Source organism: Pantherophis guttatus, chromosome 1 (genome assembly GCF_059756535.1).
Source record: "Pantherophis guttatus breed Tessera chromosome 1, ASM5975653v1, whole genome shotgun sequence".
Classification (NCBI taxonomy): Eukaryota; Metazoa; Chordata; class Lepidosauria; order Squamata; family Colubridae; genus Pantherophis; species Pantherophis guttatus.
This window is the reverse complement of record NC_142063.1, coordinates 65,748,135-65,772,338: the sequence shown is the minus strand read 5'-3', so window position 1 is coordinate 65,772,338 and position 24,204 is coordinate 65,748,135. Positions and strand designations below refer to the sequence as shown.

Sequence of the window (24,204 nt, the reverse complement as noted above, 5' to 3'; positions counted from 1 at the left end):
GCAAAAAAAATTGGCATATGATCGTTTATATCTTTATACAAATATTTGCAGTTTAAATAATTATTGTATTTGTAAGGCTTGGAAGCCACTTCAGACAGCTAACTCAGAGCAGAGTACAACTCGTCAACATGTAATTTGGGTTTAAAGACCACATCAAATTCAAAGCCAAATAATGATAACGGATACAATTTAAACATATGTAGATCCTCTGGTGGAAAGGTATTAGAAGTATGTGCAAATTGAGCCAGTTGACTTCATGGGTTTCTTTTTTTACCCCCTACTCTTCCTCCTCTCCCTTTGGGGATGGTGGTCAAAATCAGTAAAGCTGGTAGCCATCACCACTTGACTAAGGCTCTGTCCTTTTTAACATTTGTGATGTATGTAAAGCAGTTAAAAGGGGGGGTCTTGATTTTTTTTCATCACCCCACCATAGATATCCCTGCTTTTTAAAATCAATATATTTTTTTAAATGGGAACCCTAAAACAGACAGCCCTCCTCGGTAAAATAAGATATATGGACTTCCTAAAATTGACATTTTTTCCCCTTTACTAAATAATCTAAAGCAATGGTCCCAAATCTTTGCAGCTTGGCGGCCTGGCTGGAGGGGAGAGAGGGGAACCAGCTTGCATGAGTGACGGGCCGGTGGGCTGGCACGTGTGCAGCTCCACTCGCATGAGCGGCGGGCTAGCGCACATGCGCACTGACCTTCTGCTCGTGAGAGTGCAGCTGCATGCGCCTGTGCGCGCCAGCCCCCCTCTCACACATCCTGGTTCCGAATAGGCCACAGCCCAGTGGTGCAACACAGCCCAAGGGTTGGGGACCCCTAATCTAAAAAATATCAATAAAGAACATTCTGAAAAATATGTTAATCATATGGAGCAACCATTTCTGAATTGAAAAAAAAACCAGATGCTCAGTAAAGAGCAATAGAAAACCCCATTTTTTTACTGCCCACTATAGGCTATTTGACTGCCAAGGTAAGGTTTAGTAACCCTAAGACATGTTCATTGAATTAGCCAAAAAGACTCATTTCACATAACTTAGTCAGTCATAAACTGTGGTTTACAATTACTGTGGTTAAACAAACACAATTTAAAAAGTTATAACACTATCTAACTTGATGTGTAACATGACGGAACAGGAAAGTTCCAATGCACTGACTCTTCAGCACCTCATATCCTACTGAGTACAAGGCATAGTAGGGTATAGTTAGAGACATACAAAGGCTAACTCTGTGTCCCTTCTTTGCCCATCATTCCACCTGTTCTGTGCCTATGAGCTTGCTTGCTTGCTTGCCTGTTTAATTAATTAATTTAGGCACCACCCATCTCACTCACATATTTCTTCTGCTTTTATTCACAGGCATGCATACCCTTTTGACTTTTTGACTGCTAGGATGTACCTAGCTATTTGCTAAACTTGTTCTTTCTCTGTCATTTATTTCCTTTAGATGCTTCCTTTCTGCTACAGTTATAAAACCTGCCAATCACTGCTCAGATTAGACTCCTATTCTCAGTGATGCTCACATGCCCCAAGCGCTCCCACACCCAAGAACAGAGAAGAAGCCTCTGTTCACCATTAGAAAATCTTCTTACCACTTAAGTATTAGTTCTTTGAAGCTTAAACTCTTACCTAAAGCAGGTAAAATCCACAACAATCTGTACTGAGCCACCTGGAATTTCAGTGGATTGTAATTCAGTCAGGCAGTCTGAAAAGCCTTGCACTGATTCATTTTTGGAAAAAATAAAAACACGCCTCATTATTTTAACCACTGATTGGGGTGGAAACAAAAACCAAAGGAACAACATTGAATAAGGGTCTACCTTTCTGAAAATAAATCAGTAGCATAAATTCAGAAGTCAACAATTGACAAAGAAATGTAATTACAATTGTTTTATCTGGAATCTATTTCTATGTAGCTTAAATTATTGCTACATTAACTTTGAAACTGCTGCAGAAAAAATAATTTGACAATGAATAATTTGACAAATTTAGCTTGTTTTCCCTTGTTAAGAATTTATAACAAGGAATTACCTTACCTATTTAAAAGGCGTTTGTCCCTGACTGACAATTCTGGATTCTTTTGTTCAATTATCCATGTTTTTATTTTCTTGGCTGTCCACAATATTCTCTGAAGTCTTCTCCAACACAAATTTCAAAAGCATAAACATTTTTTCTATACTTTTTTGAAGTCCAACTGTGACTTTCATAGTAATACCACTGCTTGCACTAAGGTGGATGGACTCAGAGCAGTGGTTGGTACACCGTTGAAGGACTGAAAAACCAAGTTAGGGACAGATAGTCATGGAGATAATCTATATGTTCGCTATGAGTCAGCATCAACTTGATGGCACATAATCTGTCTGTCTGTCTATCTGTCTGTCTGTCTGTCAATCAATAATATAATCCAGGATGAACAATATTTGACCTTTTCTTTTAAACCATAAATCACAATACAATTTTTGTTCTGCCTTTCAGCTTCTCTTCATTTTGCTGGGATTCCACAATACAGAGTTCTTAGTGTTCAAGGGTTTATGTCAACTCCATGAGCATCTGCAGGGGAAGTCAACAGCGGTTTGAAAAGTAAATAGAAACTCTGATTCTTTTTTGCATGACCATGACAGTATGCACATATTCAAAAGGGATGGACTTTGGAACTTGACACTGCTTTCTAATGAAAGCACTGAGAGCCTGCAGACACTACTAACTGACTCTATTGTAAGGCTAGTACAATGTTAAAGGATAACCTTCCTCAACTTCCAGTTGTATCTGTCTGCATCTTGCATAATTCCCAGTCAGGACTATAAGAACAATCTGTTCTTTAATCCAATTTAATAATAATCATGGGGGCTGATCTGGGATATAAAAATGAACATATGGAACAATACATTTGCTCTTCCCATACTGATCTATAAATATTCACCAGATGGTATATATCTGTCAACCTTAAGAGGAAGACCAGACAGATAGCATGACCAAATGAGCTTATTCTACTTTATTTATACTAGTTTTTCCAACTGGCAGGAAAGAATGAAGTGAAATTGTTGAGTTACCATCTCTTTGGAGTTAAGAAAAGAAAGAAAAAACAGTGTCCTTGGCTATTAATGATCATATTACCAAAGACTTTCTCAGATAACAACACAATGGGTTTAACTTTTAAAAGGAAAAAAGGTTCTTTCAGATGAAGATTGACTGAGATGCTCGAACAAACGGAAAGGTAGTAGAGGATTGCAAAACAAAATTAAAAGATTTTTTTTGAGAATAATCTTCATAAAGGCACAAATGTATGAACATTGAAAAGAGACCAATATACAGTAGCATTAGTACCTAAAAAAAAAGAACAGGACCTGACTTTAACAAGAAATTATTGACCAATATCTTTATTGAGAAATGACTATAAGTTGTTTCTAATGCTTTTGGCTGAAAGATTGAGAAGACTTAACAGGACTTTAGTCATTAAAATCTATGTGGCTTTTGCCTAAAAGACCATTACAGGATAACATTAGAAATGTGTTGGATATTCTGGAGTATTTGGAGTAGCAAACAAGCTGAAAAGCAAGCTGCATTAATCTTAGAGAAGGCCTTTGATAATCTGAACTGGACATTCTTGTTTAGTGTTCTGGAAGATACAGTCTTTGATGTTGTTAAATGGGTAAGATTGAGTTAGACTTCACAGAAAGCACAAATCTCACAGATCTCATGGAGAATTTCTTGTGAGATTCAAAAAGAGACAAAACAAGGAAACTAGTATCACCACTGTTGTTCAATATAGTTCTTGAGGAACTAGATAGAGACATAAGTCAAAATGAGATAATTTTTTGAGAGATTTAAAAACTTATAAGTTAAGAATGTTTGGTGTTGACCTCTTAGAGGGAGTAGAAATATCAATGGGAAAATCAAAGGATTTTAATATGCTAGCAGGTTTAAAGATTAATAATCAGAAGACAAAGATATAACAAAAATATGAAAAAAGATCAAATAGTACCAATGGAGAAAAATATTTTTAAGATTGAGAAAAAATTAAAATATTTGGATATTACCATGACAAATATGAATTGCATGATATTTCAAACTAAATATGTTAAGACATGGAACAAAATTAAAATGGACATGTTAAGACAGGAAAAAAATAAATTGTTATTGTTAGGGAGAATTTCTGGCATAAAAATGAACATTTTATCTAGAATGATGTTTTTATTTCAGACAAAATCTCTTTTACCAACTGGTATTTCATTCAAGCAATGGCAAAAAGATATATCTAAATTTGTATGGCAAAAGAAAAAAAATCACAAGTTAAATATAAACCTTTAAAAGTTTACAAGGTACATAGGAAATATGCAGATGATACCCAATTATATATCTCCACTCTTGGTGAATTAAGCAATTCTGTGAATGTCTCATCCCAGTGTCTGGAGGCATGAGGGTCTAGATGGGAATAACAGACTTCAGCTGAACCTTGGCAAAACTGTGGACCATGCCACCTTTGTTGCTGGACCATGCTATCTTTTGTGCTGGATGGGATTACCCTATCCCAGACATACCCAATGCACAACTCTGGAGAGTCCTCCTGCTCACAGTGACTCATGTCAAGTCACTTACAGATTGGACAGTTGCAATATACTCTACATGGGTTTCCCTCTACATTTGTTTCATATTTTACTAATGATCACCACATGCCTTCTCCAAGATCCTCTTTCTGGTCTTCAATAGAAAATGGCATACATATAAAATGGAAGAGCTTACATCATGTCATCACAATGTACATTTTGACATCATTGTGACTAACTGCAAACACCTCTGCTAATTGGAGTCAGGCTCACTGACCCTTATTTTCACAGACATCAAATACTATTAAGTTTGGATTTATGCAGGTGTGTTCCATGGGGCATAAATCCAAACTTAATACTCTTCTATATATCGATTAAGATTGGGAGAATAGGATTTAAGCAGGGGTGAAATGCTCCCGGTTCGGACCGGATCGCCTGATACGCTAGCGATGGAGGCAGGTGGTTCGGAGAACCAGTAGCAAAAATCCCTGCCCTCCCCCATGCCCAGCTGAGCTGTGCAATCATCAGAGACTTTTATTTTTATTTTTAAAAGCATTTTTTCTACAACCTCTTCGGCCGAAGAGGTTGTAGAAAAAATGCTTTTAAAAGCCTTTGACGATCCCAGCTAAGTTGTCTGATCGGCAGAGGTTTTTTCTTTTAAAAGCCTCTGGCGATCCCAGCTGAGTTGCCTGATCAGCAGAGGCTTTTTTTCTTTTAAAAGCCTCTGCCAATCAGGCAAGTCAGCTGGGATCGTCAGAGGCTTTTAAAAGAAAAAAAGCCTCTGCCGATCAGGCAAGTCAGCTGGGATCATCAGAGGCTTTTAAAAGCATTTTTTTACAACCTCTTCGGCCGAAGAGGTTGTAGAAAAAATGCTTTTAAAAGTAAAAAAAAAAAAAAGTTGGCCACGCCCACTCAGTCACATTACCCCCATCACCACCAAGCGACCCCCATAGAACTGGTAGTAATAAATTTTAGATTTTACCACTGGATTTAAGTCTCCACACAATTCACTGAAGGTCCATTTTAATTTAAATCAGTTTTGGGAAAATTCTTAAAATGTTTTAGCATGGATATCTTTTATATGTGATACAATGCCCATATATCTAGATTACAGATACACAGAAGGATTTATGTACTATGTTGATTCGGTGCTTCAAGAAGTATATACAGATAGCTCTGATTCTTTGTAGAGGTTCCATTCCAGCATAAAACCACAGGAACCAAATCACAAGTAAAGAGATCTTCATATAGAGGAATTAGAGGGTTGGTAGAAAAGTCCATGGTCATGTATACTTTCCATGAGCATCTCTTTTCTCTTCCTTTGATAGGAACATTGTATTTGCTTCTCCTTTTGCTCACTTGGTCATGGTGGATGCCACTGGGTCAACCCAGTTGTAAGTCTCCGCAACTGGAAACAAGTTGTTGTTGCTACAAATCAGATTATTAATAGATCTGGCAGTGTTAACTCTATATTACAAAAAACAAATGGGGTCAGTCCTCAAATCATGAAAACCTAAAATAAGAGGATATTAATTCCTTAGCGCAAGGTCATGGAACGATACTACATGGACAGTGGTTGAAAGACTCTTACACTGTGTTTCTCTAGCATGTCTACTACAGTATAAAGTTTACCTAGGGACCATGTGCACAACACTAATTTTCCTAAAATATGTATTTATTTAACTAAAGATTCCGGCTTGTTGTATAATTCAAACCCTAAATGGCTGCCATCTTGGATTGTCTTAATTTGGGTGCTGTTCCTAGATAAGACTATCTTATCTGGGTTGCAAAACTGAAGACAACCCTAGATAGCAACAAAGAAATACAAACCTCGGCTGCTACCGTGTTTCCCCGAAAATAAGACCCTGTTTTATGTTTTTTTTTAACCCTGAAATAAGTGCTTGGCCTTATTGCCATACGCTCAAAAGCCTGATTGGACTTATTATCAGGGGATGTCTTATTTTGGGGAAAACAGGGTATCTAGTAATCATCCAGATTTTTGTAACATAAATATGGGAAGCCATACTTTCTTTGTTGGAAGTTGAAACTGAAGTAAGAATTCACATGATGACATTGAAAGCCCTTTAGGATTCGAGCATCGTAATGAATCTTAAGTCTCAAACTGAAGTGACATATGCAAAGTGGAGTAAAATAATATTGTACAATAATTGGTTTTTATGATAAAAATGACTTGTAAAGATGGCTCTGCCCATTGGGCAGGTACAGGCTAAAGCCTCCTCAGGTGGCCTAGTTGTCTTGATTGAATTCAGAAGCTAAGCAAGTTCTGGAATGGTGGGATACCTGGGAATTCCAGGGTTCCCAGCTACACTAGGAAAGTGAAACATACTGGAAGAAGGTAAGGGCGAACCAGTAATGTAAGCAGACCCCGTAACCTGGACCAATTCACTCATAAGAGTTGAATTCCACTCAAGGATCTTGATGTTTTACATGCTAAAAGATTAAGATGGAAAGAGACATTCAAGATAAATGGAAATCCCTGAATCCACAAAACTTTGCAAGTACCCAGTGGCATCATATACTGTTAAATATTCAGTATGTCAGCTTTGGAAGCCATATTAACACCAGAAGCTTCCACGCTGCCAATTTCTTGCACTTGGGAAAGTAGGAGGGGGTATTCAGGAGAGTGATTGTAGTTAGACATAATAGCATTCTTCCCTTCGGTCAAGGTCATGGTGTTTCTGCCTCTGGAGGAGGAGTTGTTGCAATGATGGCTCAAGTTGGGATGGATGATGATTGGGCCATGTGACAGACTAATGGGTGCAGGGGCTGGATTTGGGGTTTTGATTTACTGAGGGAAAACCTGGAACTCTCAGATTCGGGTTTTCCCAGATGTGCCAGTATACCTACTCTAATAAATGGAACTTTGAGAAATGCTTGCCTTGGAGTTTTTAATTGGAATTGGGGCTTTCTGGAACGTTGACACAGTATATGAATACCTGTGAATACCTCTACCTATGGAACAATTCCGTAGGTAGAGAAACTTAATTCTTGCAAATATATCATGCAAGTAATCATGAAATTATGCAAATTATGCACATAATTATATATTGGTTTGGACCCATTCATGTCATTACGCACACCATTGTATATTGATTTGGATATCTACACCCACCCATACACAATGTCACCCCTTAACATTAAATAATGTTCCACATTGGATTGCTCTTGATCTCTCATCAGACATCAATATTACTTGTTGTGAAGTCTGAGTAATGTGTTAAGAACATAATCGACACAGCATGTTCAAGCAATAACAATATATTGAGAACTACGTGCAATAATTTTTCAGCCATTTTAGAGTTTCTTCCCTGCAGAGTCATTTTGTGAATAAACTTCCTTAGGAATGTAAGAATAATATCTTTTGTCTGAGAGCCATGGATACAGATAATCAATTTCAAACAATGCTAAAACTATGCAGTTACGAGGGTAAAATGCTTGGCACTTTGAAATACATGGCAGGCATGTTTCTGAAATACATTGAAAAGGAGAAGATCACAAATAGAGGAGCCATGGTTTGGTATTGTACATCAATAGGTGTACTATATTATATTTAGATTTTATTATATTATAATAAATTATATTATATTTATACCCCTTTGGGATAGTATTGAGTGGAGTCCCCAATACGTGCACTTTAAAAATATTCAGTTTTGTTTGCCATTTTATGGTTTTATTGGTTATAATGGGCTATACTGTTTTGAACCAATTATTTTGAGATTTTATGCCAGCCAGTCATATAAATTGAGTTGGGCAGTCATATAAATGAATCAATAGATTAAAATGTCAACCAACTATTATATCTGAATCTTCCAAATAATTATCTAACATAATTACATAATCTTACATCACCCACAGATGTGGAATGCTGCCTAAGATATAAGGGGGAAATGCATACTAAAATATCACACAGATTTCTGATGAAGAATAAAGTCAGTGCTAACATAATATTTGTGAAGCGCTTACACTCAAGAATAAATAACAAAATCCTTATTGCCAGAATTTGTATTTCTTAGCATTTAAGAATGAAGTTACATACAAATAGCTATATATCTAAAATGAAGAAAAAACCTAGCCTGAATTCTAACAGATGAGTGACTTTTAAAAATAATATGAACCAGACAATAGTAAAACTATGAGAAGGAACTATAAAATACAATATAGAAATGTCTTTCTTTTGATTCATTCACTTAAAAGCCTCATTTTGTTCTAACTCAGAATTGCCAATAATTCTTACTAAATTTCTCTGCCAAAGTCTGAACAACATTTATGTCAATGCATTGAACACAGGTTAATATTTTTATAGAAGACAAGTAGTAAAAAGTATGACTTAGAACACAGGTGACAAACTTGTGGCGTCACGCTGCCATCACATGCGTTTTGTGATGTTTTTCCCATTCATGGAGCTGGGGTGGGCGTGGCCTGCGCATGACACATCTGGCCTGTGGGTCGCCAGTTTGACACCCCTGACTTAGAAAGTCATAAGGTTTTTTTTGGTTCCAAATCATGGCAGAAGGACTCTATATCTGACCAATAGCTATTAGTACTTTACAAAATAAATGTTTTGCAAAGCATATTGGCATCCCTCCCCGAAATATTAGAAGTTGTGGAAACGTCCCATGCAGCACCTTTGAAGGTTTTTCCAGGCAGGTTGTACATTTTTGTATGTGTTCAGCTACCACTTCTACTAGAACGGCCAGAAAATTGAACTGTCTGTGCACAGACATTCCCGGGGAACAAGGCAGGGGCAACCAACAAAAGGATGCAGCCTCTACAATTTGCATTTAAGGGTCACATATCAGGATGGAAATATGTAAGTGTAAATTTTGCATCAATATTGCCACACATATGTTATAATTTTGAGGTAATTTTGGTTTGCTAGAGAATCAAATGCCTCTGTGTGCATTCATGCATACATTCCAATAGGTGGAGAACGCAACTGCACTAACCCCCAGCTGCTACAGCCTAGAGGTGGATCTCTTGCCTCACAATTAGGAGGTTATGAGTTTGATCCTACGTAGAAGCAGATGTACGGTCTCCTGCTTGGGTAGGGGGTTGGACTAGATGACCTGCAAGATCCCTTCCAACTCTTTTAATCTGTTAACCCTTCTAGAAATCATAGTTTTCATACTATACAAAATGCTTTGTGATGTGTCCATTTTAAATGCTTTGCACAGTCCTTTTGGTTGGAACTGAAGGGAACTGAATCTAAGAACATTTGAGCCCTCACCACTTCTGAAAAAAGATCAATTACCAGGTGGAAGAATAAAGCAGAAGAGCAGGTTTTTAGAACGAATAATTTCTCATTAGAGCAAATGCATTGTGAGCCAACCACTCTCTAAGACTTAGAATGAGATAGATCTTACTAAAGGCAGAGGATGTTGCACTTCATAAATACGCTTGGGATCGCACTGATAATCACTGACTTTTAGCGATCAAAGATTTTCTAAATAATACCTTCAGAATAAATTACAATTAAGAAAGTATATTTCAAAAGACTAACTCATATTCTTTCTCTTTTCTACTATATGACATTCACTGGCTTTTATTTACATTTCTTATTAATCTAATAAGAGAACTGTATGTTTTTTATTTCCCTGGATTCATCATAAAGCTGATTATTATTGCCCAAACTTAATGTCATATGAAAGGAAGATCTATTTTTAGTACCTAGTATTATTTGAAACTGCTTGTGTTTTAAATTGCATAAGTGTTCTATTTACTACTCTTTGAAGCTAATTCATATGATCATTTCCACTGTATAGCAATGATGGGAAAATCACGAGATTCAACTGCAGAGTTGTGTCAAGATTCCAGTAGAGGAGAATATTTGTAATTTAAGATTGAAATGAAGGCTCCTTGGTGCTGTCTGAGCTTGGCTGGGGTTTGCAGACATTTTATTACCCAAATCGGGCAATGTCATCAGTGCATTGATGTTTGGATAATGAAACATCTACAAGAAAATAATCAAGCTCAGAGAGCCCCAAGGACCCTTCACATCAAGATTTCTTTTTACTGTTTTTTCTGGTCATTCAGAATATGTAGAGTTCTATTTATCTGAACCACTGAGACGCACCAAGGTAAGGAGCTGGCAAGCTAATACAGATCATACAACTAATTAGTTTAGCAATAGCAATAGCACTTAGACTTATATACTACATCACAATGCTTTACCCTCTCTAAGAGGTTTACAGAATCAGCATATTGCCCCCAACAATCTCATTTTACCAACCTCAGAAGGATGGAAGGCTCAACCTTGAGCCAGTCAGGATTGAACTGCTGGCAGTCGGCAGAGTTAGCCTGCAATACTGCATTCTAATTACTGTGCCACCATGGCTCTGTCATGTTGACATTTTACATAAAACATGGTTTCTTTTCACAGAGTCAGTCCTTCCATTAAAACCTCAGTATTGCTGAAAACCTTGGACATAATTATGTTAGCATTTATTTATTTCCACAGTGGTGGTAGTTTTGGCAAAGGGGAAAATCCACAAGTACTCTTCTTTTCTTATTGTTTTGTTGGAAATCTTAATATTATTTGCACAACATTAATTAAAATTATTGACGTTTTATTGTTTAGATAACTTACAGTATTAGAAGTAAAGGAAACAGAAATATTCCATCAGTATTCATTACAATTTAGGATATAGATACAAGTAATCCTCGAGTTACAACTATAATGGAACCTGTCATTAAGTGAGGCATCCACATGATTGTTTCACTTAACGATTCCCATTCCTGTTCTCCCTGATAGCAACTGCACAGGTTGTTAAGCAGAGCACAGAATGCCTCAGAGGTGGGGAGGCCCTGGAAAGCCTAGCACAGACCAAGGTCTGCCTGGGCTCCAAGGCCTCCTTCTGTCCTCTGGGACATCTCATCCCTCAGGGCTCCTACAGACCTTAGCCATGCTTCCCACCCTTCCCCAGGTCACATCCACTCTTCCCTATCCACCCATCCCCCATCACCAATTGTGCACTTACCTCTAAAAGATCTCTGGAGCTCACATTGGAGAGGACAGGAGGCTGCTCCATTTCTTGGCATCCCTAGGCTCCATCCCAGAAGCAAGTGCTGTTTTTGTAAGATTGACCAAGATTGACCTTTTCCATTGTACATTTCCACAACATAATTGGAAAGAATAAGATTTTGCAAGAAAAAAAGTAAATTGGAGTGAAAGTCAAGAAGGTAATTGAAAACAGATCATATAACTAAGGATTGGTTATAAGACAAGAAATGTAAGTAAGCCCGCTGTATTTTATCTCTTCTGAGCTTGATCAAGAACCCTTTATTGTACAAGATAATTATCAATAACTCCTATTATAATGCCTGCCGATAGATGCACACAGAAAATCTTCTTTAAATTATCAGCATTTAAATCCGGATAAAGTCTTGAATGTTTTTCTTCAATAATCATCAGTATTTTTTTCATTTCTCAAATATTTGGTGATGCTCTGAAACTTTGGAAACTACAATTTTAATATATTTGAAGGAAGTAGGATTAATGACTGCTGCCATAAACTAATATTAATTTAAGAAGGCAATCTTAAGAATTTTTTAGAATAGGATTTCTTCTTTGAATATGTGAACAGCTTTCTTCATGCTTTTGTAGAGTAAGAAGGTAAACATCAAAGTTAAATTTCTTATTTAATTTAAGTCCATTGATTTTAAAGAGGCTGCCTAGCCCTAGTAGTTTTAGGCACTTCTCTGACTAATCAGAGTGAACACAGAACCTTACACTTTGTGGTCTATCCATGATGATTAAACCTAAGTGCTGTAGATACATAGGATCCATCTAGCATGTCAGTGCCATGAAATTGTTCTCCTCTCATTCTGAAGAATGGAAATTGATAAAGCAGAGAAGGGGCTTCAGTATTGTTTATAGATTAGAACAAATGGGGTATCTCTTCCCAAAACTTGAGCTATTGCTCCAAAGTACAATACAACTAATAGGAGGAGAAAGGAATATTAGGTATGTTTGCCATCTAGAGTTATTTATAAAAATAATAAAGGTGGGATAAAAATGAACGAACCAATGAATGAATGAATGAACAAACGAACAAATAATATTTTAGCAACACTGATGTTCTCAGTGTTGGGACTATAGCAGTAGTGGGTTTCAAAAATTTTTTACTACTGGTTCTGTGGGTGTGGTTTGGTAGGCATGGTATGGCATGGCATGGCTTGGTGGGCGTGGCAGGGGAAGGATACTGTAAAATCTCCATTCCCACCCCACTCCAGGGAAGATTACTGCAAAATCCCCATTTCTTCCCGATCAGCTGGGACTCGGGAGGCAGAGAATAGATGGGGGCGGAGCCAGTCAGAGGTGGTATTTACCAGCAATTTTGTATTTACAAAATTTCCGCTACTGGTTCTCCAGAACTAGTCAGAACCTGCTGAAACCCACCTCTGGATTATAGCCTCCAGAATTCCTAATTTGTGAGAATTCATAAAGAAAGAGGAAACTTGGATCAGAAATAGAATTGTATAATATTTTATCCTGTGTCCTTGTTCTATGCATCTCTGAAATCCTGCTATAAAAATAGTAACATACTACTATTGTTATTCATTATTTTAATGTAAAACATAAAAACTGCCTAAATCTTATTTTATGGAATATGAACTTATGCTCTGATACTCTTTTAAAGCAAATATGTATTTCTGAAGGTAAATGCACTTGTTTAAATGATAAAGACATATAATATAATTATTACTGTATGGAGCCTACTAAAGTGAATCAGTCTCATACTGTTTATTGCAAACTACTTACTAACTTATTCTGAAGGAACTGAACCAAATGTTGTTTACAGGACTTCTCTTCATGAATACTATTATTGTCCCTATGAAATACATACCATTTGTTGATCATCATTCCATTAATTATTTGACTTGAAGAACTTAAACAAAACTTAATCTCAGCTACAGTTATTTCCCATCTTTCAGCAGAATTCTTCATCAATTTCTTACTTCTAAAAATATACCTGTTAGCAGCAGCATTTCTTATATATATGTTATAAATAAAGGTATTAACTTTAGTTGTCCTATAATTTTATGAGCCAAAAAAGAGTAGTATTAAAATTCTTTATATAGCACGATTCATTCATATTCTGTGGTTGTGTAATTCATATAAATCTATCTTAAACATAGGATAAGTGAAGCAGAAGGCTGGAAAGCTGATTATGTTGCTGAGTAGAGATGAAGAGAAAATCTCTTAGATTAGGATTTACTTGCCACATGCCCTACATTGCTGATTCACATAACCATTTCATAAAGTTACTTTAAAAACTTTTATTTTAAGCATCATCAGTTTTTGACTCCTGGTGACTGCCTGGGCCTGCAATTTCTTGGCAATTGATGATTTTTGTTAGTGGTTTGCCACTTCCTCCTTCCTAGGGCTGAGAAAGAGTGACTGGCCCTTGGTAACCCAGCTGATTTTGTGTCTAGCAAACCTAGAATTCCCAGTTTTCAACCTGATGCCTTAACCACTACATTAACCTGGAACTTTAAAAACTACTTTTTTAAAAAAATAAAGCATATAATAATAGTTTTCCAGAAGTCTACCTTGCATGAAGGTCTTTAAAATACCCAAACGGTGCTATTGTAATAAAGTGCTTTTAGGACTGTCAGGGTATTGTTACATACCTGTATTAGAGAGGTGATGGCTACAATTAAAGAAGATATTTATATACTCTACAAACATACTGTTGCAATATTTTCAGGATCAGACTCAATAATAATAATAAGAGTTAGAGGTTTAAATATATTTCTCTTTAATTATAATAGGCATTCTATATTCACTGAATATTCACAGATAGAAGCAAAGAAAATGGTGAAGGTGGCTCCTTATATATACAAAGGGTGGAGCCAAGAGTGGGAGTGGTGAATTATGAATACATTAAGAATCAAAGAATAAGTTAACCCCTGATATCCCATATATACATTATTTACACATTAGGGAATAAGGCATTTACATCTGACAAATCCCCCTCTAAATGCCGGTTCGCTATACAACACCAATTACATTCAGATTCAGGACAATATAAGACATACAATTTGGAAGTTAAGTATTTGTGCTGTTTAGAAGGTAAAGGCTTCGTCAATATGTCAGCTAATTGTTCAGAGGTATCACAATGCACTGCTTTGATAAATCCATCTTGAGACAATTGTCTCACATGCTTAAATTTTATATCTATATGCCTGGATCTTTGCCCAATGGCATCGGATCTAGATATTTCAATGGCTGCTTTATTGTCTTCATGCATAACAAAAGGCAAAGTAGGTTTTTTCCAAACATCTGAAATTAAATCATTAAACCATACAAGGTTATTTGCAGCTTTGGATAAACAAACATATTCCGCTTCTGTGGTTGAAGTGGCTACCAGTTCTTGTTTACCAGTGTACCAGTAAACTGGACAGTCATTTAACAGAAAAATATAACCAGAAGTACTTTTTCTGCATGATATATCTCCAGCCCAATCCGCATCTGCGTAACATGTAAGTTTTGGTTCTTTATTATCATTTTATTATTATTATTTTTATTATTATATTCTTTATTATCTTTATTACCTAGGTTCTAATACTAGGCAAAAGTCTAATGTACTTTTCAGATATCTTAAAATTCTTTTGACAGCTTCCCAGTGATACATTGTTGGTTTGCTAACGTGCCTTGATAATAAATTGAGTGGTAATGCAATATCTGGCCTAGTCCAATTAGATATATAAAGAAGTGAACCTATGACTGATCTATAAAATGTATTATCCTTGAATTCAGGGGAAGATTCATCAGTATTTCTAAGGAAATCAGTTTGCATAGGAGTGTCACAGGGTTTGGCATTGTTTAAATTGCATTTGTTTAGAAGTTCAATAATCTTATCTTTCTGAGTAAGTTTGAATCCCCTTCTAGTTTTGTTAATTTGTACACCAAGGTATTTGTTTACTTTACCTAGAGATTTTAACGAGAAATGTTCATTTAGCTTGTTTACAAAGATTTCTCTTCTCTCTTTGTGTTTTCCTATATATAAAATATCATCTACATAAATCAATACAAATTCAATGTAATCATCACTCTTTTTGACAAAGAAACAGTTATCAGCAGTGGTAGCGTTGAAATCCATGGTCTTAAGTACTTTTACCAAGCAATCGTACCATCTTTTGCCAGATTGCTTTAATCCGTATAAACTCTTGTTCAATAGCCAAATTTCATTTTTATTAGTGTACTGACTGTGAGGTGCTCTTACATATATTTCCTTATCTAGTTTTGCGTGTAGATACGCAGTCTGTATGTCATATTGAAATACATCAAGATTGAGTGCGGATGCTACTACTAGAGCTGTTTTAACACTCTCTGTTCTTACTGTGGGGGAGTACGTGTCAGTATAGTCCTCCGGATATTTTTGTGCATAACCTTGTGCAACCAATCTAGCTTTGTATAGGGTATTGCCTCCTTCTAGGTTCTTAATTTTATAAATCCACCTGGTACCAATAATTGTTTTATCTTTAGGTGCAATCGCAGGTGTGAATACATTTAATCCTTGCAAACTTTCCATCTCTTTTTTCATAGCTAGTTCCCATTTTTCCTTTTCTTCACGAGGGAGTTTTAATACTTCCTCATATGTATTAGGTGTTATTTGTTCACCATCCATATGCATTATGTAATCTCTGTATTTATTTGGTATTTGATTTCTGTTGTTCCTAATAGTTCTTTCAGGTTTGCTATGGTAGTCATGCAAATATCTTGCTTCCTTTTTTGTTAATGTGTCTGTCTTTATTTTGTGTTGACTATTTGTCCATGTTTTGGTTTTGTTTTTATTTTTGTTGATATTTTGATTTTCTATTGTCCCTTCCTCACGAGATTTTGTATCTTTGCATTTATTTGGAAATATTTCATTAAGATGTAATTTAGACCAGTTGGCCTGTTCATGGAACACAGCTGTTCTGGAAACTATAAATTTGTTATTATTATCAATGAATCTGTACCCTTTGGTGCCAGTTTCATATCCCATAAATCTTAGTCTTCTGGATACGTTTTCTCCCTTTCTTCTCAACTGTTTAGGTATGTGTACGTCTGCAGTGACCCCAAATATGTGCATGTGTGCTAATTTTGGTTTCCTATTATACATCACCTCATATGGTGTCTTATTCACAATACTGGACCAGGTTCTATTTTGAGTGTAATTTGAATAATGTAAGGCTTCTGACCAAAATTGTTTGCCTAAACCAGCATCCTCTAATGTGCACCTAATCATGGTTTGTAATGTGGAATTCTTTCTCTCTGCAATCCCGTTCTGGAACGCAGAAAATGGACTAGACATGTAATGTAGCATTCCTCTATCCTTTAACCATTGGGAGAATTCTTTAGACATGAATTCACATCCCCTATCTGTCATAATTTGTTTTATTCTGATATCATGTTGTGTTTCTATGCGTTTGTAAAATTCCTTAAATTTTTGAAAGGTTTCATCCTTGTGTTTTAATGTGTAAACAAAACCATAGCGACTGTAATCGTCTACTATTGTTAGGAAGTAACGTTTTCTATAAGTGATTGATGGAGTTAATGGGCCAACTAAGTCCATGTGTACTAAGTCAAAAATTTTGTTAGTTGATCTGGTGGATTTTTTTGGCCTGGGACTAGTTTTTAGTTTAGTAGATTTACATACTGAGCATTCCAAATAATTTTCACAATTTTTTATTTTGACACCTTCTGCGTGTTCAGTCATTTTTTGTACTACAGGAAAACTTGCATGTCCTAACTTCCTATGTAAGATATGAGCACACTCGTCATGAATTGGTTTACCTATTTTTGGTTTCTTCTCATTGTGTGTATCTGTGTGATCATGAGATATTTTACATTCATCATTGTCACTGTTACTAATATTTTCATCATCTGCCTCAATACAATCTTCCATATTTGAATCAATGTTATGTAACCATCTTTCTTTTGTTATCAGATAGGGTAGGCCTCCTTTAATCATCACAGTGCCTACATTTGTTTTATTCTTCTCTAAAGTTGCTTTTCCCTTTGAGAAAACTATATTGATGTCAGAATCTCTGCTTAGTTTTATGGCACTTAGTATGTTATGAGGTATTTCTGGTATTAACAATACCCCCTCTATTTTTCCTAGACCAGGCAAGGTCACATTCCCTCTGCCTAATACTTGAACTTTTTCTTGATTAGCTACCTTTATTACAAACTTATCTTCTGTAAATGAAGATAATATATTTTTGTTATTAGTGGTGTGATTAGTTGCCCCAGAATCAATAAGCCAATTATTGTTCTCATTTTGTTGCGTTTTAGTGCTGTCTTGTTTATTTAGTCCATTCAGTGAACCAGATTTTCTCTCTTTTGAATTTTCTCTGTCCCCTCTACTTTCTCTGTAATTTGGTGGGCTTCTATATTTATGTCTATCTGTGGAAGACTGTCTATAATTGTATTTATTCCTATATTCTGACCTATGTCTTTCCTTTGAAATTTTGGGACAATCTCTTCTATTGTGTTCCCTGGACCCACAATTGTGGCATTTAAAAGTTTCATTATATTTTTCTTGGAAAGCTACCTTCCTAAAAGATTTGTGTTCTGTGTGATTGCTATAACGATTTTTTCTTGAATTGTCTTCTGCTATCAATTTGTTAGACAGACTTTCTATTGATAAATATCCTAGATTGATGGTGTCTAAGTGTGACATAAAACTATCCCATGATGAATCAAGTGAGTTGATAATAACACTTTTCATTGTTTGATCTGAAATCACTTCCCCCCTCAAATGCAGTTCAGCTCTTATTTTGTTTAAAGATATTAAATGCTCACTTATGGAAACCCCTGGTTTTACTCTGGAAGAAAAGAAGTCCTTAGACATTCTTGTGGTGGTAGCTACACTATCGCTGTGAAACAAATTAAACATGCATTGAATTATTTCTGAAACAGTTAGATTTGGTTTGATGCTATGATACATTGCAGGAGACACGCTAGATATTATTAAGAAAAATGCCTTATGGTGTAAACAATCTATTTTTAAAGTCCAAGGTCTTCTTGGGGGACTAGTGATAAAAAATAGTAAATTTTCTTTCATAAAGACAACCTGGAGCTGTTGATACCATTCTTGCAAATTAATGCCATCAACCCTAAGTTTTGGGAAGTCACTGGGTAAGTTTCCCACATTATTTTGTCCATTACTTACAACCTGAGGTAGTCCGTGGTCTCGCAAGTGTAGGAAATTGCAAAACGGCATGGGGATGCTCGCAACGAGTCTGCGCGGTTCTCTGGCCAGTTCAAGTCTTTCCGGACCGTCTACGTAGTTTCGCACATGCGCGTTGTTCATTTCTTCTTTGGCGTCGTCGTGGAAGGTTCTCTCCATTGTAGCTCGCTCGCTCTGCTCCTCTTCAGACGAGGCGGTCTCTGGCTCGGTCTTAGGAGTTCTGATGGCGGCGACTGTTCTTCTCTTTCTTTTGGGTGCGTTGGCACTTGCTTCGGTTTGCGGTGTAGGGCGGAATCGACATGGCTCTCTGGGCTCGGGCGTCGTCGCTCTCGAAGTCAGGATGGGAGCGTGCATGTCTTGAAGTATCGGCTTGTTCGCTTGCTTCTTCGTTGGCGCTTTGGAAATTTTTAATTTCGGCCCAAATGCAGCAAAAAGCGTCTTCATTGCTGACTTTACTTGGGATTTCGTTAAGTCGTCTTCATTTTCTGATTCTGGCTCTTCCGAAGAGTTTGAATCCTCCTTTTCACTTTCGTTGTCTGATAACGTTTTTCGCGCCAGAAATTTTGAACTGAGCATTTTGATTGGCTCTGCTTCGCTCACTTTGGAGGCTTGTTGAAACCAAGATGGCTGCCATTCAAAATTTCGCGCGGGATCACATTTTTTCTTTTTCATAACGACTTTCTCTGTAGTCATATCACTCACAGTTTTTTGGTCTTTGGGTTTCTCTTTAGCGATGTTTTTCTCTCTCGCTGCTCCGCTGTTCTTCAGCATTTCTTGGAGGTTCGCGATGAGGCTTTCATCATTCTTCTGGCTTTTTAATAACTTCAATATCTCTGACCTGAGTTCGTTATTTTCTATTTCGATTTCCTCCTGGCCATCATTTTCATTTATTAATTCTTCTTCTTCAGTGGTGTATTCTTCGGATTCTCTCGAAATCGCGTTTGTGGATTCGTTGATTATTTCTTGTTCAGTTTCTATTTCTTTGCTGTAGGCCCTGGTGTTGGGCCTATCTTTCTTAGACATTTTTAGGTATTTATTGAGTCAATTAACCATCCTCTGCTACCAGCTTGTTGCAATATTTTCAGGATCAGACTCAATAATAATAATAAGAGTTAGAGGTTTAAATATATTTCTCTTTAATTATAATAGGCATTCTATATTCACTGAATATTCACAGATAGAAGCAAAGAAAATGGTGAAGGTGGCTCCTTATATATACAAAGGGTGGAGCCAAGAGTGGGAGTGGTGAATTATGAATACATTAAGAATCAAAGAATAAGTTAACCCCTGATATCCCATATATACATTATTTACACATTAGGGAATAAGGCATTTACATCTGACACATACATCCTGACTTTTCATATACGCATTTGATACTTAAGATATACATGTACAAACATTCCTAATATATAGATGGTAAACTGTCCATCAACAGAGGCTGGACCCTGGATGGTTATCTGTTGGAATGCTGCAATAATTATTTCCTATGCTGTGTGATTGCGTGCGCATCCATGTGTGTTTAAACAGATGATTTCCAAAGTCCATTCCAACTCAAACTTTTCAAATCAAAGTTCTATGATTTTCACATCTCAAAAATTCTCTAGACAGCTCTCCGACATCTATTTCTTGAATTTGTTTAAAATAAGTAACAAGATACTGTAGAACCGTACCATACCTTTATTAGTCCTCGGTTGCATTTCGCATTCTCTTTCTTTTAACATATTAGAAAGGCTCCTCACCTACTTCTGGAAGAATTCAGGGACAAAGACATTATTTAAGTCCACTTTCTTTCCTTTCCCTAACATTATTTTTACACCTTCCCACACCAACTCTTAGCTTACTTTATATATACCCCTCCTGCTCTTATTATCAACCTGTACTTGAAGTAAATAGAGAATTTGGGGCTAACTAATATGTGCCTTATTGTCAGCGGGGAATAGCAGTGTGGTGTTTAAATATTTCAAGAATAAGATTGTAAGGCACGGAGCATGTCAAATTCATCATACACATTTTTAAAAATGCACAATATGTATTTTATGCATATATGTATATGTGTGCCAATGTAACAGCTAAAAGTAGTATATATAAAATCCAAAACTTTTGAGAAGATTTGCTACAGTTGTTAAATATCATGAGGTGCTCTTATTACCTTTGAAAATGTTTATCATCTAATGTTCCAATTGCATTTTACATGGGAAGAAATCCGTTGAATTCCTAAATAAACACAGCTGCAGCTGCCTTGCATTTTCCATGTACTGTTTTCTTTTATTTCATGAAACAGCTTTCACGTGCTTTATATACTATTGAAATCTGTAATAAATAGCTGCTCTTTGAAAGACGTCAGGCAACTCTTTTGATTGATCGTAACGCTTAAAAAAAGATATATATTTTTTAATCTGCCTCTTGGGTTTTGAACTTCAAAGCTTGTACTTTGCAGTACAGATGAAATGTATCCATTGCTTTGGCTCCAATTTAAAATGAGATCCGTCCCGCCCAAAGGAAAACCCCTCTGGAGAGGAGCAATTACAAAAAGAAATAAACAAGGGCAGTCTTCCGCGCTCACCTAACGCGCCCTCGACCTGAATGACCAGAAACAGATGCCCATCTCTCATTTGCGGTGATAACCCGCCCTCCTCCGTTGGTATAACCGGTGTCTTATGCTGTTGTTCTATTGGTTTCCGCACCAAGCCGGCAGATTATTGAGGCTTCGGATTGGCCAGGCGCCCTGCCAGTTTTCTATTTCTTGAAGCTGCCGCACAGCGCCCTGTGAATGAACGAAGGGGACTGAAGGTTCTGAGGGGCTTCTAGACGCAAGGAAGTAGCAGCAAGAGCGGCGGAGGGGAAACTCAATAGCAGGAGATAGCTGCAAAAACAGCCCCTTTGCATCCTCTCTCATTCTGCGTCTGGATCGCCGCCAAGAGCTGAGCCTAGGAAGACTGTCACTTCTTGTAAGGTAAATAGCTTGCGTTGATTTGCCTCTTGCCGGGTAAGTCGACTTGTCAAGTTCTCTGCAGGATCAGCTCTTGCCAAAATAAGAAGACTGGTTATTCTTGGACTGCACTCAAATAAGAATATTCTTTAGAGAACAATAAACTTCTGTCTTTCTCCCTGCACTTTTGCATCATCAACCTTTTCTTTTTATCCAGCACCTGCAGAAGACATTAAATCCATTTATTTATGTATCAAATGTATATGGCTGCCCTTACAAGAAGTGACACTGGGCAGCATACACATTTTAAGGAACCTTTTGCATCTGGCAAGCATATTTTCTTCCCCCTCCCTCCCTCCCTCCCTCCACAACTTTGCAGGTTTAGGAGCTGCTTTAACTAATACAAGACTGAATTTAAAGTTAAAATAAGGGACTCTTCATGTTTGCAGTCCAGTATAATGCGAGCCCCTAAATGCAATGGATATAAATTGCTGCAGATGATCCTCCAAACAGCTTTGAAAAACTGCTCCATATCTTCCTGATTTTGGTATGCTATTGACTGGAAAGAAATGATCCTGTTTATAGTTGTCTTTAAAGTTGTTACTACTGGAGTGGCCACACTGTAAAGGCAAGCTTTGCATTTCCCTGAAATTAATAATATAGTTCAAATAAAAAAATCATATATTTTTCATTTATATATATTCATTCATACATATATTTCTTTTACATATAAACATATACATTACAATATTGTACAATATACAATATTACATATACTTTTATATGTAAGAGAAGTTTGTACCAAGTAAAAGTATACATATGCTTTCAATAAATACAAATCTGGAATAGTATTTTAATGTGCATTGTGCAAAATAATAAGTTGAAGCTTAATGCTTTGAGATAGTTCTTGCTGCTGACTTAACCAGCTTCAAAGTGTCTGCAACACTGATACTGTAAGACTTTTTAGATTTTAATTCATATGAACCCCAGTTAGCATGGCTACAGGCCAGATAGTTGGAGCCAGTGGTGGGATTTAGCAAGTTCGCACCACTTTGGGAGAACCAGTTGTTAACTTTCTAAGCAGTTTGGTGAACTGGTTGTTGGAAGAAATCATTAGGGCAGAGACCTGGTTGTTAAATTATTTGAATCCCACCATTGGTTGGAGCCAACCAGTTTGTCTAACTCTGTTGTAAGCATGTAGAAAAGTTTAGTGTAATTTACTATTCTCCATGTACATTTGGGTACAATACTGATAATGTTGATAGCACCTACAGGCTAGGTTTTTAGTGGAAATTCTAGCTTAAGCATTTGACCTTGGAAAGAACATCCATTTAAGAATCGGAAATGTTCGTATGTTACTGATGGTGATGGTGATTATTTGAACAAGTAGGTAACAACCAACTTTCTTTGCTACTAACTAGCAGTAGTATGGATTTTTTTGCAGCTCAAATACGGTAGGTTTAGATAGTGCTGATTTCACATTAACACCCATATTAGAAACAAATACTTTATTATAGTTGTTGTTAAAAAGTAAGTTTTGAAATTGAGAATTAAAGGAAAAGAAGACAAGCTTTTTCTTAATCTGAAGCTTTTTTTCTTTTTCTTTTTTCTCCCCCAAATGACAAGCAAAGACAGCTGAATAAAAGCAGTGAGGGAGGTAATTAAGTGGAGAAACATTATTATGGACAAAAGTTAAACAGTGATCTCATTCATGCTTCCCTGTCTAGAGTTGCTTCCCTTAAAATGTTTTTGAAAACAATTAAAATTCTTAGGCTCCATATGTGGGCTACTAGAATCTAGACAATTTCATTTTTTTCTAGTTGTCTTCAATGTTATGTTATTTGAACATCATTGTACTATTATAACGTGATGTTTTCATTCTTGACACTTGCACATGCTGCCACCAACTTTATGATGGATTTTTTATTTTAGGTCAACATAATTCCAGTGAAATCACTTTTTCTTTGATTTGTCCACATCCTGTTACCAACAAATAAGTATTGAATTTGTACAGAATGTTCTTGAATGAGTTCATAGTTCCATATGGTTACTTTGCTGTACTCAAATTATGAAAATGTATGACTTGGAACCAAGTATGCATGATTTATTTTTCATGTCAGTGAAAAAGATTACTTATTTTATCTTTTTTTCTTTCTGGAAAATTCTTCATAATTTTAAGCCTTTGCTTTCTTAGGGCTGGGTGTTGCATTTTTCAGTAGTATTTACTTCTCAGACTGCATATAGAGAATTGCAAACATAGCTTTTAAATAATATTTCATAACCTCCAGATGTATACAATTAGAGATGATAAATCTATCTTTGTATGTAAGCAGTTACAATTCTATAGTGCAAAATGATGCATGGGTATTCATAGCCAAAAGTTTTGGATAGTATTCATATGCTTAGTTTGCATATCAGCTTGTTTGAATTGAACCTCCAGAGGCAACCATTTCACTGGTTAATTCTTCTCATCATCAGAAAAAATTCTCCTTAGTTCTAGGTTGGCTGTCTTCTTAATAA

General features: G+C 36.4%; 1 protein-coding gene across 3 annotated transcripts in view; it reads left to right on the top strand.

Annotated features, from left to right (window-relative positions):
- Positions 1-21,310: 21,310 nt before the first annotated feature.
- Positions 21,311-24,204, top strand: part of FMN1 (formin 1) — a 124,745-nt gene continuing 121,851 nt past the window's right edge. For all 3 annotated transcript variants that reach the window (XM_060687457.2, XM_060687456.2, XM_087875397.1), the window contains exon 1: positions 21,311-21,708. The gene's annotated coding sequence lies outside the window, so the exon portion shown is untranslated. The remainder of the gene's footprint in view (positions 21,709-24,204) is intronic.